The sequence below is a fragment of the Sus scrofa genome, chromosome X (genome assembly GCF_054392235.1).
Source record: "Sus scrofa isolate SSC_HxYL_T2T_F1_AM1 chromosome X, Sscrofa_HxYL_maternal_Yorkshire_Landrace_v2.0, whole genome shotgun sequence".
NCBI lineage: Eukaryota > Metazoa > Chordata > Mammalia > Artiodactyla > Suidae > Sus > Sus scrofa.
The window spans coordinates 22,163,104-22,176,667 of NC_139401.1; the positions used below are offsets into that span (position 1 = coordinate 22,163,104).

The 13,564-nt window shown below is 41.4% G+C and overlaps 1 long non-coding RNA gene across 2 annotated transcripts in view; it reads left to right on the forward strand.

Annotated features, from left to right (window-relative positions):
* Positions 1-13,564, forward strand: part of LOC106506923 (uncharacterized) — a 134,498-nt gene that overhangs the window by 31,452 nt on the left and 89,482 nt on the right. The window contains exon 1 of one of the 2 annotated variants that reach the window (XR_014835823.1): positions 3,511-3,655. The exons of the other annotated variant lie outside the window; for it this stretch is intronic. This is a non-coding gene — a long non-coding RNA (uncharacterized LOC106506923). Of the gene's footprint in view, positions 1-3,510; positions 3,656-13,564 lie in introns of those variants that run through there. 2 annotated transcript variants of the gene reach the window in all.

Here is a 13,564-nt window from a genome sequence, read left to right on the forward strand (position 1 = left end):
CTCTAAGAACATTAAGGAGAGTGATGTCTGCAGCTTTATTTGGCAATTGTATATAATCTCACAGGCAACACAGCTATTTTGTTCATTTAATTAAAAATTGAAAATGTATTATAATGAAAAAAGTAAGCTGTGGAAAATGATGAACCACCCTCCCTGAGTTCCTCTTTTTCTTTCTTTTTTTTTTTTTCATTTTGTGTGGTTAAGCTTTCCCGGCAATTAAGATGTTTAAAATAATGGAACGAAAGTATAGAGTTATGGGATGGCTGGCTAATTTCCCCACAAAGTTATTTTTTAAATCCATTACCAATTACTCGATAAGCAAAAAACTTAAATATTGATGTTAATTACTTTCATTAGTGCTGACAATAGTGGTTTGTGCTAATGATCAAGTTTGTTCTCTGCCCCGTTGGCTGAGCTGAGTTGTGAATCATTAATGGGTATGAGGGCTACTTTACCACAGATGGAAATACTTTGTAAGCTCTTTTTTAAAAGGCGTGTCACCAAAATCCTCAATGTTCAGACCCACTTCCTTTAGCACATCCGTAAATTTGTGTAAAAAGAATCTTTTTCTCTCTTCATTTCTCCTAATCATTGGGCTTCTGATCAGTGTAGTTTAGCTTCAGATAGTATGATTCTGCATATCAAGCTTCATCAGGGCTGAGTTCCTGTGTCATTGTGAAACATTGGGCAAGTCAATTTTCTGGATTTCCTTGACCCGTGTATACATTATGAGAGTTGAATTAAGCCCTTCTCCTTGCACCTTGAAATTTGGTTGTGAGGCCAGCTAGGTTCATTTTTTTGTTTGTTTGTTTTAGGGCCAAACATATGGAAGTTCTCAGGCTAGGGGTGGAATCAGAGGTATAGCTGCTGGCCTCCACCACAGCCATGGCAATGTCAGATCTGAGCCTCGTCTGCAACCTATACCACAGCTCACGGCAACTCTGGATCCTTAACCCACTGAGTTAAGCCAGGGATTGACCCTGCATCTTCATGGATACTAGTCGGATTCATTTCCGGGGCACTATAACAGGAACTCCCTAGGTTTGGGTTTTAAATAAAAAGTGCCTTTAGCCCAGCCCAGGAGAATATAAGGTCAACATAACAAGACCCAATTCTGGTTTGATGCTCTAAAGATCATGAAACAGTACTTAGTATTGTCTTTAAGTGACTCACTCTCCCCCACCCCCGCCCCTATCCTGCCCAACCCCAGGCAGTCCCAGAGTGAGGGCCAGAGACATGACTAATTACTACTCTTGGACCAGTTGTAAGAGGAGTTATCAACCATTGAGTCATCAGAGAAGAGGATCACATGCCTGAGAAGCAGTCTGTGTCTGGGAATAATAATAACCAACCCTTATATTTGTACAGTGTTGTGAGCTCTTTCAAGTATTTCACACCTGTTTTCTCATTTTACCCAGAATAGAATGATGATCAAGATGGTTGGAAACACATTTTCAAGGAACACGAGTTAAGGTTTTCAATCTTAGGCAAAATGAAGGATTGCATTTTCCCTCAGGGATGAGGTTACATTTATGTCGTTCTTCCTGAATTTCATTACATTCTCACTCCCAACTTGAAAGAAGACTGTGAAAGGCAATGAAGACATTGAGAATATAGCAGCAAATGCTGAATATAAAGTAGAAAAAAATGGAACTCTTCCCTTTGAATTTCAGGGAAAGAATGGTATTGGCACTCTAATCATTGAGTTTGATATGGAAACAGCCTGCAGATTTTCAAAACTGGGGGAATTGCATGCATCTGGAACTGGAGACCAGATCTGCTTGCAAAGATAGATTGGCCCAAGGATGTGGCCAGGTTGCTGAGACTGCACAAATTTAGCAGGAGTAACTTAATTTTTTTGGTTCCCAATGTTCTTCTGCAACAAAACCTCCAAAACACTAAAAGACTATCAAGGCTTGAAACACATGGGAAAAGCAGATGCACCTTGGGTTTTCCTTCAGACAGAGTTCCCAAATACCCGGGGAGATGGGCGCAGAAGGATATGCCCCTGGAGCATTGTGGATCTGTCCGTCTCAAACTGCAGGGACCTACTAGCCTTGCCAAACAATGGCCACATTAACTGCACTTAAAAAACTTGATTTCATGATTTTTTCATAAATATTATTATGAAAAAGTGAACATATACGTATGTATGTATATATATACACACACATATATGTGTATGCATATTTTGTGTTTTTTTTCTCCTTCTTAAAGAGGTGGTGATGTGGGCTTTGGATTATGAGTTGTTTTGGCTTTGGTGAGCAGCAGCATGATGTGGGATCTCAGTTCTCAGACCAGGGATTGAATCCAGGCCACAGGGGTAAAAGAGCCAAATCCTAACCACTAGGTAGCGGGGAACTTCCTGATTCGAGGATTTTTCAGCCCGTTTCTATCAGTGCTGGTGGAACTTTGGGAAGCTTGCTTGGCATCCTTTGGCTATAAAAATACTGGTTAAAACCCTTAAAATTGAGCTCTAGGCTTAATTGTGTGAAGAAGCACAAACCCTACTTTAAAGTAGATGGAGAAAACTGGAGGGAGGGAACCACTTTTTTTTTTTCTTCCTTTTTTGCTGCCCTGCGGTACCGGATCAGGGAGCCAGATCCAAGCCACAGTTGCAAAGTACGCTGCAGCTGTTGCAACACCGGATCCTTTAACCCCCCTCTGCCAGGCCAGGGATTGAACCTACATCCTAGTGCTGCAGAGACACTGCCAATCCCATTGCACCATGGCAGGAACTCCAAGGAACTACTTTTTTTTTTTTTTTTTTTTTTTTTTTTTTTTTTATCTTTTTGCCATTTCTTGGGCCGCTCTTGTGGCGTATGGAGTTTCCAGGCTAGGGGTCGAATCGGAGCTGTAGCTACCGGCCTACACCAGAGCCACAGCAACGCCGGATTCTTAACCCACTGAGCAAGGCCAGGGATCGAACCCTCAACTTCATGGTTCCTAGTCGGATTGTTAACCACTGCGGCACGACGGGAACACCAAGGAACCACTTCTTAATGATGTGTGTGTGTGTGTTTTGGGGGCGTCCACCTTGCCGTGGAAACCTCACCAACCAGTTTTTAATCCTAAAGCCTCCCTATCTGAGAACCAGATGAGCTACTGTCCACACATTTTGCAGTGTGGTCAGCAGAATCACCTGGAAACTTGGTAGAGATGCAAATTCTAAGCCCTACTGTAGACATCCTGAATCAGAAAGCCAGCAGGGTGCAGCCCAGAAGCCTGGTTGCATCAGCGCTCCAGGGGATTCTGATGCAGTCTCGTTTGGGAATTTCTGGTGTTTGCTAAAACAGTGGGTCTCAATATTGCCCACACAGTGGAATCAGAAGACCTTGAAAAGAAACACCACAGGTCTGGGCCCCACCTCTGGAGATTCTAATTTAATTGGTCTGGGGTATGGTGTGATCATTGGCTGTTACAAAACCTCTCCAGGTGATTCTGATACTCAGATGAGCAGCGGACCCACCCACCCACTCTCTTATAAGGGTCAGTTTTCAAAATAGGAAAGGAGGATGCAGCATTGGCAGAAAAACAAAGCGAGCTGGGAGTTTGAAAAAGACAGATAAAGCATTCATACAGAATGCTTTCTGCTCTCTCTAAAGGCATCTGAGTCCGTCTCCACAACCTTTTCAAGGGATGATTAATTCTCCAGGTAAGAACATTCTTCTCTGTGTGAGAAATAGTCTTGCTTTTGTGGTTGATACAGTTCAAATTTTTGTTAGAAAATAAGATTCCTGTGGTATTCCAATGACAAAAAATATAGGGAAATAGCATACAAGTTTTGAAAAAGTTACTTTGCAACTAAAGAATATTGGTCAAATAGAGAACAGACTTGTGGTTGCCAAGGGGGTGGGGAGTGGGATGGACTGGGAGTTTGGGGTTAGTAGATGCAAACTATTACATTTAGAATGGGTAAGTAATGAGGTCCTATTATATAGCATAGGGAACTATATCCAGTCCCTTGGGCTAGACTATGATGGAAATAATATAAGGAAGGGAATGTGTATATATATATATATATATATATATATATATATATATATCACTGGATCAGTTTGGTCTGTGGCAGAAATTGGTACAGCATTGTAAATCAACTGTACTTTAATAAAAAATAAAAAAAATTGGTCCAAAACTATTTTCATTGCTCTTGTTTTTTAGGATCTTAAATGACTCAACTTACATTTTAAGCCTGTGTTTATTTCCTTGAATCCTACAGTTGGAAGGGACATTAGAGGCCATGGATACTATAGGAACACCCCCTCCTGTTTCTGTGGGTTGGTGGCTTCCAACAGAAATTTGCTGGTGTCGCCTTAAAAAAATCACAACAGGAGAGTTGTGAGCTAAGTTTTATTTGAGGCAAAATGAGGATGATAGTCTGGGAGACAGCTTCTCAAGTAACCCTGAGAAAACTATGGGGAGGTGGGTGGGTGGGGAGCTAGGGTATATTGGAGTTTGGTAACAAAGGGCAGGTAGTAGGGAAAAAAGATTATTGTTAACAACATAAGGCTAGATTTCTCAAATTAAAAAATTTAGCACTTTTTTATGTATGGAAAGATGCAAGGATCAGGGCACAAAGAAGTCATTACTTTGTTACATTCTTCAGCTGTATGGGGCCATTATCCTATGTTTTTCACATCCTGAGGGCTCACCATTGATGGTGGCTGAAATGGATGATAGAAGGCAGGTGTTCGTTGTTTCCCAAGTTTCCTCAAGTCTCACAGGGGTCATAGGTAGCTGCAATCTCTGATGACCATGACATCCTTTGTTTACTGATACGGCAGGCAGGATTTTATTTCTCACTGGAAACTCAACGGAACCAGCCAATTGTTAGGAAGTTCTTTGATACTAACAAGTTCAAATTGAAATATTTCTTTTTACTAAGTTATATCCATTTATCTCGTGCTTGGGAGAACCACTCCTGAGAGGGGGGTTATTGAAAATACTTTGCAGGTCAAGGAAGGATATATCAACATAACTGAAAAGTCTGGTGGGGGTTTTGAAGGTTGGGGTCAGGTGGATAACTTTTCATAACATTTTCCCTTGTTGGTTTTGAGTCAACTGGAAATAGAAGTCAGATATCACTGGGAGGTCCACATGATTGTGGCTAAAATTGTGACTTTGACCTGAAAACATGATTTAGCTTCCACCACTTCCCTGCAAATTTGATTGGCTTTGTTGCAGGGCAGAAAAGCCATCTCTGTAAATATCTCTACCATGTCCTATAGGTACGGTAGAGAACTGCCCACGAATTTCAAAAGAAGAAGCCGGCAAGGTCAGGGGCGACATATGCCTGAGCCTCTTTTTTGTCATGTCCGCTACCGTAGAGGAGTAGTTAGAGGAAAGAAATCTAAAAAATTCCTTCCATACTGGTCCTTCCCAGGAGAAGAGAGAAAACTGGAGATGTGGTTATGAGCTCTGTTGCCAAAACTTGGCCTCTGTCCATCAGTGCCGAACAGAATTGCAGAGACAGTTTTGGGTGAAGGAGAAAAAAATAGCTTTTGTTGGTTTGCCAGGCAAAGGAGGCCATGCAGGCTAATGCCTTAAAAACTGTGCCCTCTTAGGGAGAGACTAGGATGTGGTTTCATAGTTTGGGAATAGAAGATAGGGCCACAGATAAGCATCAAGGCAGATGCAAGCTTGCATTGTTTTTCAAAGCTGGTACTTAGTGGCCCTGGGACTGGTTCTGGTGGTCCTTCTTTCCAGAATGAAGAATGCTTCGTCAGGTAGTTAATATCTTCTACTTGTTGGGGGTTTTAGTTGTGCAGAAGAGCTCAAAGATTGTGTTATATTCTTTGAGGAGGAACCAGGAACCTTCCCCAAGGCTGTACTATTGTTTGACTGCTCTTCCCTGGTCTCTGCATCGCCTTCCTTCACAGATTAGCAGCTGATTGAACCTGCCCTTTGGAACTCAGGGAAGGTCAAGGAAGCTGAATGAAGCCTATTTCCTAAAAAGAAATGGGGCACACAGAAAGGGTCCTGTGCCCAGGAGCCCCACAGGGCCCTGCTCGGTTATAGTTCTTATCCTCCAACATACATCAAGTCTTCTGAACGCTTCTGTACTTTAAATAGTTGAAGGTAGCTAGTTGTTGCCATGTAAAAATTTTCACTTTCTCACTTTTTAAAAAATTAAATAGAGTTTTGTCCAGATAGATGCCCAAGAGTGGGATTGCAGGGTCATATGGAAGTTCTATGTATAGATTTCTAAGGTATCTCCAAACTGTTCTCCATAGTGGCTGTACCAGTTTACATTCCCACCAACAGTGCAGGAGGGTTCCCTTTTCTCCACGGCCCCTCCAGCACTTGTTATTTGTGGATTTATTAATGATGGCCATTCTGACTGGTGTGAGGTGATACCTCATGGTAGTTTTGATTTGCATAACTGGAATCTAATATCCAGCACAAATGAACATCTCAGAAAAGAAAATCATGGACTTGGAGAATAGACTTGTGGCTGCCTGATGGGAGGGGGAGGGAGCGGGAGGGATCGGGAGCTTGGGCTTATCAGACACAACTTAGAATAGATTTACAAGGAGATCCTGCTGAATAGCATTGAGAACTTTGTCTAGATACTCATGTTGCAACAGAAGAAAGGGTGGGGGAAAAATGTAATTGTAATGTATATATGTAAGGATAACCTGACCCCCTTGCTGTACAGTGGGAAAATAAAAAAAAAAATTAAATAGCCCAAGTTAATGCAATCACTCAATATGCAAGATCTCCAGGCCCCTCACCATGCATTATGCTAGTTATCGTCACCTGGACGTGACTCTTCTTGATAATTTTCCTCTTAAGATGTGATCTTCAGAAGTAGGGGGAGGCAGGAGGTAGATGGGCTCCAGAATAGACATTTGGAACTAGCCTCTAATATAACACTTCTTGAAGCAGGAGATAGGTACAACTAGCCTCTTACTTACACTTCCTGAGGCAGGAGATAGGTGGGCTCCAGGACAAACAATTACAACCAGCCACCTATCTATACTTGAGGATAGAAATAACAACAGGCACAAGGCAAGTAACTAACTGGTACTTGTCTTCTGTGAACTTGATAAACATGGGTAATGACAGGATCAAAAGAGGTCCTGAGCCCTGCTTGGATGGAAGGAAGAACAAAGAAGTCACGTACATACTCCCCATGCTCGGGGTCAGGGAGACCCCAACTACACATGCACAGAGAGATGCCTCCGGGTCAGAAAGGGAGGGGTGCCAGGCCATAGTAAGTCTAGATAACCTTTCCCCCATGCTTTGCTTTGGAATCCATCCTGGCCAAAATATGAGCATGTAGATCAGGGGAGGGCCCTGGGTCTGGTCAGGTGTACAAGATAAAACAAGATAATGGGCCAAAGGAAGACAAAGAGCCAGAAGGACTGTCCTATATATGTGGTTTAAGTTAGCTCTCTGGTGTGCTCCTCATTCAGGGGGACGCCCAAACCCACACTTCTTTGGGTGTGTATTAGTGCTCTGCTTCTGCCTTAGATAAATAGACTAGTCTCTGTGTGCTTTCCCACATGTCGTACTGTGTTTCTAACAATAAACTTTGTACCTCTTTTCACAGTCTTTGCCTCCTTGAAACATTCTTGCTTTCAACAGGGGGCAAGAATCAGGGCAGTTCTGCTTTTAGCCTCTAGCCAGTCTAGTGGCTAGGATTCCTGGTTTTCATCCAGGCTGCCCAGGTTCAATTCCTGAGCAGAGAATTAAGATCTTGCTTCAAGTCATCACTCACTGCTGTCTCTCCAGAATTAGTGGTGGTGGTGGTGAGGTTGTTTTGTTTTTAATTTTTATTTTTTAGACAGATTTGAGCGGCTGGTATTTGGTGATGTTGTTTAGTAAATCTTTCCTTAGCCCAGTGACATAAAGATAGTCTCTTATATCTTGGAAATATTTTAAGGTTGTTGCCTTTCACATACAAGTCCTTATCTTATGGAGAGTTTATTTATTTATTTATTAAAGAAGAAATCCAAATTTACTTTCCTCTATATGTGTAACTAATTGTTTCAGCATATTTGTTCAAGAGTCCAACCTTTCCCCCAAATTCTTAGGACCCTTTGGTCAGGTACCAAGTTTCCATATAGGCATGAGTCTGTTTCTAGGTTCTCCATTTTATTACTGGGGTCAGTTTGCCTATTCTTAAGTCAAAACTACAATATTTGGGTTGCTATAATTTCTAAAAATTTTCATGTCTGATGTGAGATCCCACACCCTGTTTTTCTTCAGAAATGTCTAGTCTCTTGTTCTTCAGAATAAATCTTAGAATCAGCTTGTTGAATATGTTAAAAAAATTGTTAGGATGTTTATTAAAATATTGAATCTGTAGATGAGCTTGGTGAGGAGAGAGCCTTATTAAATCATGTTATTCTTATCCATGAATGTATTTCCCCATTTAACTCTTCATTAATGTCTTCTAATAGTTATATTTTATAATTTTCTTAAGGCTCTATCACAGTTTTTGTTTGATTTGTTCTTAAGTGCCTCATATTCTTTTGTTGCTATTTTAAATAGTTACCTTTTGAAAATGTATATTTGCTATTGGTTATTAGTCCCTCACAATGTGGTTGTTCTCTTGCTAAACTCTGTAAGACTAATTCTTTGTAGATAATTTTTTTTTTTTTACATGGACCACCATAGCATCTCTCAGGTATATTTTTTCCTTTTGAGTTCTTAAAACTTTTATTTATTTTTCTTGTCTAATTACCTGACTATAGCATCCAGGACAGCACTTAATGGAAGTGGTGACACAGAGCAGTCTTTTTTCTACTTCCAAAGAGGATTCTTTTAACTTTCCCAGTGTGGTGTTTGCTGTAGGATTTCTTTTACTTTTAGGGCTCTTAGGCTCTCTTTTACTTTTAGGGCTCTTAGGCTCTCTTTTACTTTTAGGGCTCTTAGCACTTGATACCAGCTTCTTGCTGTGGGAATCTCTAGGTGGCCATTTCCATCACAGGTTGCTTTAAGCTTTTCAGGCATGAGACACTCAGAAGTCTTCCATGTCTTCCAATTACATGAAATACACTTAAGTATGCTGCATGGAACCATGGAAACTCGTCAAATTAGACTCAAAGTGGGAAGGTAGCACCCCCTTAATCCCCTCCCACAAGGGAAGTGGAAACCACGTCTTGGTAATAGCTTTCTCAAACGAGAAACCCTCATCATATCTTGTCCCACTTTTGTGTCCCAACTCTCCTTTATATCCCTTTTTCTGGGGGTATAAAGGTCTTGGCACTAGTTCTTAAATATTCCTTTGTGAACTCCATACCTGAGAGCTTCAGTTGCATACTCATCTTGGTGTCTGAGATTACCTTATTGTCTCAATTAGAAGTGAGTCAGGAAGAATCCAGCTGATCATCCAGTGATAACATGTGTATTTAGATTAGTGAGGTCTGAAGCTCAGAGGTAGTTATCCTGCTATTGAGGAATATGAGGACCTCAGAAAGCTTTGACTTGCCTTACCCAATCTTGAGTATCCTTTTATTGTCCACAATTTTAATTACATCTTATTTGTAATATCATGGGTTAGAAAGTAGGTTTGCTTTATATAGCTAGTATCTGTTTACATTTGCCCACAGTTCATCATCATTTTGGCTCACTATTCCTTCTTATATCTCAGACCTGCCTTCTGTGGTCATCTTCCTTCATCATGAAGTTCATCCTTTAGAATTTCTTTATTGAAGGTCTCTTGCTAGTGTTCTCTCTCCTGAGTGTCCTGTTTCCCCTGAACCAAATCACCTGCAACTCAGGATGGCCATTGCTGGGAATGAAGGAGAAGAGTTCATCCGCCAGCTTCTAGCTCCCAATGGGGACAGTTTGACCCACAAAGAGTTAGCTTTCTCTCACGACCAGGCTGTGTCCAGGTGATACGTGCATGGAGCTTCAGGAGGGAAGCAAGAGGTGCAACGTCCAGGTGAAAAATGAGGCACTGTTTGCTTGTTCCTATCTTTGGGAGTGTCGATGGAAAAAATACAAGCTGAAAGTCGAGAGTTAAGATTTAGTTGGGGTGAAATTAGGACTTAAACTCTGGGGACAGCATCTCAGCCCTGAGAAACTGTTCCATGGTGGTGAGGGGGAAGCTAGGGTAAGTGAGTTTTTAGCAACAAAGGGGAGGTAGTAGGAACAAAAGATTTACAGAGAACCAGATTTATAGAAAGTATACAGACAGCGATTTCTAGGGGAAGACATGGGGTTACTGGAATCACTCCTTTGATAGGCTTTTCTGAGTTCCCTCAGGGCTCACTGGCCCACCCTTGGGAGTGGCTGTTCTCAAAGGTGAAGATGACATCTTTTGTTTTGCAGTATTTCAGAGCTATTTTTTTATGTTCTAGGCTTGGATATCATAAGTCTGTTGCATTGTATTTGTTACAAGAGAGCTCCCTGAAATACTGCCCCCAAAAGGAAAGGTAATATCCAGATACAAGTCATAAAGGTGAAGGGGGAGGTGCATGCAGCCTGGCACACTTTTTACAGAAGTTTGCTGCTGGTCTCCTGAAGGTGACTGACTGCTAGTCACACACATGAGTCATCCTTGATGGATTTTAGTGTTTTTTTAGATGTGAGGAGATGCAAGAATTGGGCTCATAAAATCTTGTCCTGAAAATATCTACCTATCTGAAGGCCCATTCTACCAGTTTTCGCAGAGCACAGAGGGCCTCACTCCTGGTCTCCCCCCTGAGCTCCACTCAAGGGGTGCTGCAGGTTGGCAGCTGCAGTGGCTCATGTTCTAATCCATGTAGAGGCTGATGGCAAGTGCCAAACTTCAGTTCACAGGAGCATAGATTGCAGTTGGCTGGAACCTGTGCAGAGTTGGTTGTCACAGTGGCAACTTGCATAAGAGTCAGGTAAAGCCAAGAGGATATGAAGTGGTATCAAATAAGTGGCTTCATTGTGTGTTTTGTGACTGATACTCTTCCTTCCTCTCTTCCTCCTTTGCTCCCGTTCTTTTGTAGTGAGTATTATTTGTAGAAACTGTTAGCTATGAGAATTGTTTGAAACCTGGATTTAATGTGCTTTCTTCCAGAAAGCAATTGTGTTTATTTCTGTGAGATTTCTGGACATCTAGAGTAAATCTCTGATGGTGTTTTTTCAGTTCCTAGAAAGTGGGTGATTTCTAGGTCCAATTTTGCATGATTATTGGCTTATAGTCATAGATTATTATTGCCACTTCCACCACCAAAGAAAGGACTAAGAAAAACAAATGACTTTATTATCTGTCAGCTGGAATTTTCCCCCTTTTCACAGTTAGTACAGCTCTCAAGGGACCAGGCATTACAAAGGAAACTATTCAAGTTTTCTTTTTTGCTTGGGCACAATCATTTTTCCTTTAAAATCCAAACTCTAGGCAGCCAAGGCCCTGCTAATAACCTCAGGGCTGCTGTTGACTTTAGTATTTGGTTCTCTTTGGATTCTTGCTTTTGCTTTTTGGCTGCTATAGACTGTTTTCTTGCTAGTTCACCAACCCATCCAGTGAGTCTAAATATCTAGTTACCCAACTAGCTACCATCTGTGGAGGAGGGGTATGTGTGTATATATGTATAACATATGTTTATATACCAATGTTTTTAGGTATTTGTACCAGGAGTATTTTCTACAATATGATCTGTTATGTTAAACCAAGATCAAATTGCTACTGAATTCTAAGTTAACCATTGAGGAGTTGGTTATCCCTACTTCCTTGGCATTATGTGAAATTTGATAAGCATGTTCTTTGTGTCTTGCTATTGTTAAGGTATTAGCATATCTAGTGTTAAGATATCTTGCAAGCCCTCATTGACTCTATATTCCTTAGAGCTTATTTCTCATTAAGCCTGAAGTTCAGTACTGCCCAGTTTCCTACATTCTGTCCTATTCTTGAAGACATCTACAAAGGCTCTTGTCATTTTAAAAGAAACAGATGAGGGGTATGTCCTGGTTATCTTTTTCTGCAGAACAAATCAACCCCCAAATTATTTTATGTTTTATTATATTTTAGCATTTCACTATGTTTTATTTTGTATAATTTACTCTCTTTCACAATTTGAGAAGTGTTTGAGGAGTTGACCGAGTTTAGCTGGGCAGTTCTCGTTTGGGGCCTGTCACGCACTTACAGTGGATAAAGTTATCATGTCAGAAGGGGATGACTCTTAACTCTATGGGGTTAGAGTTGACTGAAAGGTTTCTTCACTCACAGGCTTTAAGGTTGGGGCTGGCTGTATACTGGGACCTCAGCTGAGCTATAGTTGGAGCACAGGGCTGAAGAAGTGGTGTCTCCATGTAGCCTGGGCTTGCTCACAGCATGGTGGCTGGATCTTGAGGGAAAGAGTAAGTTAGAAGCTGTATTGACTTTTTTTAAAGAGCTCAGCTTTTTATTATTGAATATGTTACAGAAGTTTAGTCAAAAAGACCAAAGTCCGTATCATCATTAGATTCCTCAGATTCTTCTTTCTTTGCTTCTACTTTCTTCTCCTCAGCTGGGGTAGCAGTAGTGGCTGGAGGGAGGGCCTCTTGGTGGTGCAGCACCAGCTGCTGGGGCAGGTCCACAAGCCCCCACATTGCAGATGAGGCTCCCAGTGTTGACCTTGGACAGAGCCTTTGCAAACAGCCTTGCCAGAAAGGGTCAACATTTATACCTGCTGCTTTAATGAGGGCATTGATCTTATCTTCCGTGACTGTCACCTCTTGTTGTGCAGGATGAGGGCATGGTGTGGATGAATGCTAAGAGGGCACTGCTGGGCAAGGTGTTAGTCACCGGATGAAGTGAGGGCCTCACCCCAATGTGGTCTTAGCTCCTTTGGGAGGACCGAGCACCTTAGCAGCAGCTGAGGAAAGGACTGTATTGCCGTTTTTATGTTCTAGGCGTGGATAGAGCATAAGTCTGTTGTATTTTATTTGTTACAAGAGGGTTGCCATGACTGGGCAAATTAATGAGGTGTGAAACTATCCTCTGTCGTTTGGAAAGAGGATCAAAGAACTTGTGGACATATAATGATAACAGATTTAAGTAGACAAACAGAATTTGAAAACATGAAACGTTCCTAACATGTTTTTTTATTGCCATGGTCATGGCTCTTCAATTCTTGATCCTTCTTGGTGGAAAAGCAAATGTGCATTTTCCCTTGATTTTAATTACTCACTAAATTTTCTCCTGAACCTACCTTTGGGTATATTCAAGCCCTGAAGATACATGCAACCTACAATAATTGTTAGGTCTTTCAAGGACTAATCAAACAACTTTGATCTGGTTTCTCTGCCTCCAGTTTTATGCTTCTCTTCTACACTCACATGCTTTTAAGCATCATATCTGATCATGTTTCTCTCATGACTGAAAAATGACTGGTGGGTCTTTATCTCCAGTCCTTCAACATGGTGCAAAAGACTTTGCATGATTGACTCCTTACCTATGCCTCATTTCTTCTTTGTTGGAGTTTCTTACACTCCAGCAAAACTATGCACTGTGTCTTTTCATATCTTTGTGCCATTGAATATGTTGATTTCCCCCTCCCTAGATTGTCCATCTCTGTCTGACTTACCTGGAGTTCTCATTTTGGCTTAGTGGGTTAAGGACCTGACATAGTGTCCATAAGGATGGTGGGTTCCATCC